Raw genomic sequence first — 5040 nt, 5'->3', positions numbered from 1 at the left:
CAACGCTGAGTGGGACTTGGCGTCCCCGCTATTGTTACTCGAGCGAGCGAAATCCAAGCTAACGCCGCCTGTCTACGTGTGCTGTAGCCACACCTCTGCCAGCAGTGAAGTGACTTAGTTATAGATGTGCAACTGTGAGCAGACTCTTATAGTTTCTCAGGGGAGCTCATTTTTAAGAGACTTAATATTGATGATCCACGCCGGCTGAAAGAAGAAAATTCCAACCTCCGCTTGATAGTTGGGGTACTTTTTCAAAGGGCTGCACAAAAAGGTTAACTTCGTCTCTTCCATTTGACACGAATGGAATTGATGACTCAAGTCTCAATAAGCTATTCTAAGAGGGTAAAGTTCACCTTACTTACAAGGCTAACGTCGTACCTCTGAACAATGAAAGTCTGACTGCATTCCTGATGAGATGAACTTAGAATGGTGACATTTGGCTTAACCAGAGAGAGAGAGATTCTCTGTTGACTTACCTGCTGGGGTTGTGTCCTCTGGACCACCAAGAACCTGTTTGGTATCTAGGCTGTACCCATGTGTCAAATGCACATACACATGCTAAGCCCAACCAGATGGTGCAGGATTCTGGCAGCTGGTTATGTTGACTCTGATGTTTGGCCAACAGTTGGTACAGATACTCAGTAATGCCAACTCTAGGTTTCATGTCAGGCCCCCAAAATCATGAGATTTTTTTTTAAAAATAAATAATTTTGAAGGTTTTTTCTTTTTGTCCTCTGATTCCTTAGCCTCCACGACATAATTTGGTCACATTTTCAACCTTTTCTCTCCAACCACGAGAGTGGAAGCTTACATTTTATTAACGATGGCTGAGATTATCCCCTAATTATACAATACCAGCAGCTGGGAAAAACTCACAAGAGTCATAAAATCAAGAGAGCCAGTCACAGTGGATACCAGCCCTGTGCAATTCTTTGAAATGTGCATTCTTCATGGCATTCTGGAAAATGCAACCCGCCACTATCTCAAAGGTAGGGGTGTGTGTGTGGTGTGTGTGAGGGAGGTGGGAAGGGAGGCTTTGCTGGATTGGTGGAAAAAATAGGACAGTGGCTCCTTTTAAGGGTTTCCTCCTCCCCACTTTGGGCAGTGGGGGAGAGGTGTCCAGGAGGGCAGGAAAAGCATCACCTGAAGCCTTGGATGGGCTGTTGGGACTCAGATAAGTCTCTCACACTTGCGGGCAAATATATAAATCCTCTCCCTCTAGTTCAGTGGTTCTCAACCTGTGGCCTGCGGGTGCTGGCCAGTGGCCCGATCGGCACACAGCTGCGACCCATGTGACATCAGGCCATACACGTAGTATTGGATGCAGCCCACATAACACACTGTGGGCCTCGTGTGGGCCGCATATGCAGCCCACAGTGGTAAATAGGTTGAGAACTACTGCTCTAGCTGGAGACCCCTATCTCAAAGACCTAGTGTCAGGTTTCAGTCTGAATTGCATTATCCAGCTCAGCCTCTGTGTTGGGTCTGATCATCCCAGGTAATTTATATTTCTAAGATGCTAGCCAGATGGAGAGATTCAAAATCGTACCTGCTTCAAGTTGCCAAATCATTGGCAAAATCCCAGGGGTGTTTAAAAGGGGGAAACAGATTTCTCTCTCTTTGCTTGTATTTTCTGCAGAGCTGTGTGTGGTCTCCTCCTGGTGAGACTGCCTGGAAAATGGTATGTCACAACAAGAGCAGTGCAAGTGTCTCCTCACTGGTTCTCATCACCGACTCCATGGGGATGTTCTGTCTGTCATTATCAGCCTGTAGAGTGAAGGAGTACCCTTATCCTTCAGAGAGCTTGGTACCTCCTTCAAAGCAGTTGAAACGGGGATTCAGGATTTATTGTACAGTATGTACGTTACTGCCAAAATGCAGAAGACGGAGCTGCAAGGCAAGAAACCACACACTCATACCAGCTTGTGCTAACCAGAGGCAGGACTGACTTAGCAGACTTGCTTGATATTTTGGATGTTAGGCTTGGCAGGTGACGGTGAAGGAGGAATGGTAACTCAGTAGGTCTCCCTGAGAACTGGTTGCTGCTTAGGACTCTTGAAAATCAGGCAGGTGCCTAAATATGGGATCCAGGAGCCTAACTTCAGGCTCCTGTTTTAGAAAATCTTGGCACCTGATTAAATTCCTTCTGCACTTTCTGTTGGACACTAAATTCTTTTTCATTTCCTGCCATACACTGAGGTGCAGGGTTAATTACTAAATTTCACCTAGGTAGTTGCATTTCAGGGGCAGGTGCAGCAATCCCTAAGCATGGGACAAGCCACAGGACCTGAGTAAGGGGAGGTGCCACCCCAGCAGCAGGCCAGGAGGAGTCGGAGAGGTATGCTATGATTCCTGCTTCCAGCCCTGCTCTTGCTCCAGAGGGGAAGTAATCTGTGCCAGCCCTATAGCTTGTCTGATTACTGTGCCTTCTCAGCTGCATCAGCTGGCATGTTTCCGGGGGAGGAGGAAACAAGACACCACCCACTCTTTGCCCATCTGTGCAGAAAGGAAAGCACAACTGTACCTAGGCTACACCACCTGCAGCAATGCTGTGCCCCACGATAAGCATAAGCTGTAGAGGGAAGGAAGGGAATTCGGGCCCCTGCCATGTGTCATAGATGCGCCCATAGCATGCATATCCGTTTTGAAAAGCGTTTTGGGTTGCTTTGGGATAAACAGTTCTATACAAATGCAAAGTACTGTAGAATTAATCTGCAAAGGTCACCATGACGAGCAAGGACTCCGGGGAATCAATGAGATCAAAAGGCGAGGAAATGAACAAACAGGAGCGTGGGGAGAAAAGCAAACAGGAGAAGGCACAACCAGCCAAGTGACCTTTCCTTTAGACAAGGCTTCTGCTCTCCTTTTCAGTCCCTCTGTGAGGGGGTATGCAGACTCCACACTGGGCTGCTGAGGGTTAAAAGGCAATACTGGATCCAGATAACCTGCTCCTCCAGATGGAGCATGCTTCGCAGACTGGAGGGGTGGGGCTAACACGAGCTCAGAAGGCCAGGTAAAGGGCTAGTGGGCGGGTTGCGGGAGAGACAAACCTTCACCTGAGAGGCCAGACAGAAGGTTGATCCTGAGAAGGGACCATAGAGCAGGTAGGGGCCACAGGCAGAGCCTTCTCCAACCACCACCCACTTGGGGAACCAGCAGCTTCTGCAGAGCCCTGCTCAGTTGGACTCTTTGTTACTCTGCTGACTGTTTGGGCTATAGGAGCCACACCCCAGACTGAAGGAGCATGGAGGTAGGAAGCAGCCCAGGGTGGCAGATGTAGGCTCTCTACAGGGAGGACCCTGCTGGTGTTGCTTTCCACAGGACCCTGGGTGGGGACCCAATGGAGAGGGAGGGCCTGGGTCTCTCTAACACCCTCCCCCTTAAGGGCAAAGTCCCAGATGTGGGTGGAGTCCAAAACACTCCTACCCTAAGGCCCGGAAATAGGCATATCTTCTGCCCCCTGACAGACAGCCAAGGGGCTAGAGGTCAGATGTGCTTACTGCTAGGCCACCTGGCCCTCTGAGCGCCCTATTGTACTCTCTGCTGCGCCCTCCCTTATGTTCAGCAGTTGTGTTTGGTAACAAGGTTACGTAGGGAGGAGTTATTTGCTCAGGTCTGGCCAGAAGAATACCAGATGCACCATAAGGGAACGTTGGACTAGCTGCTGAAGCTCTGAACTACAGGACTGGACAACAGGCCAGGTTCTGATCACATTTATGACAGCTTGTCTCTCTAGTGTAACAACATCAACTTCAATTCAGTTGCGCCTAGGTGACTCTATTGATTTGAATGGATTTGCACCTGTTTACACCAGAACTGATTTGACCCTTTTTCCTTACCTGACCTAAGTTTCCATTGCTGACTTAAAATGGAAGTTTGCATTTGTATTACAACCAGATTCCACTGAAGTAAGCCGCATTATAAAGGAGTGAAATACATAGACACACACACATTTTATGATTAATGTTTTTTTAGCTGTTGTATGTGGGTGTAGTGCTTTGGGATCCTCAGGGGTGAAAGGAGCAATAAAACATAGGTGGTTGTTATTATATACATTCATCCTGAAACCTCGTGCAAGTCCCAGCTGTGAAGCTGAGCTTTAAGTGCCACAGCGAAGAATCATCCCTTAAGAAAACACAGGGAAACATTCAATAAACTAAAAAGAAAAGGAGGACTTGTGGCACCTTAGAGACTAACCAATTTATCTGAGCATAAGCTTTCGTGAGCTACGTGCATCCGATGAAGTGAGCTGTAGCTCACGAAAGCTTATGCTCAAATAAATTGGTTAGTCTCTAAGGTGCCACAAGTACTCCTTTTCTTTTTGCAAATACAGAGTAACACGGCTGTTACTCTGAAACCATTCAATAAACTGATTCCAGTTTTGTTAATGAAATTTCAGGGAGAGGAGAAGTCAGTCAGTGTGATGGCAGATTCTTAGGAGTCCTTAAACAGTATTTCCATTAAGGGCCTGATCTCTTTTACATCAAGACTCCTTTACATGGCAGTATTATAACTGCCCATAACTATACCCACTTTCAGGTAGGCCTGGAAACTCTCTAGGAAACCCCATGCAGCACCAAGTCCTCCATGCTTGTAGGAGGATTTGACTAGTTCCTTGTAGAAATACCTGTTAGTTTGGGAGGAGGCTGCTCCTGCCAAAATTTAAACTGACAATGCTGAGGATTAAAGGCAAGGGACCGGGTCCTCAGCAGGTGTAAATTGGTGGAGCTCTGCTAACTTCAATAGTGCTCCATGGATTTTGCAGTGAGTTGAGGATCTGGCTCATTAAGTCTGCTACTTGAGCTGAAGGAGACACTTCAGTAGCGCAGACAGCCTCATGCAGGCCTCTTTAGCCGCTAGGGAAGACAGTCATTGGAAGTGACTGCTAAGGAAATTGCAGCTGTTCTGTTTAAAACACGACCTACGAGGTTGCTTAAGAACGCATTTTGGCACATGCCTACAATTCATTAATGTGGGGCCAAATGTTATCTGTGCTTTCAGAAATTGTCTGGACTCACCTGCTGTCTAAATAACCTATCC

This window comes from Eretmochelys imbricata, chromosome 7 (assembly GCF_965152235.1).
Source record: "Eretmochelys imbricata isolate rEreImb1 chromosome 7, rEreImb1.hap1, whole genome shotgun sequence".
Taxonomy (NCBI): domain Eukaryota; kingdom Metazoa; phylum Chordata; order Testudines; family Cheloniidae; genus Eretmochelys; species Eretmochelys imbricata.
Note: the sequence above shows the minus strand (reverse complement) of the source record.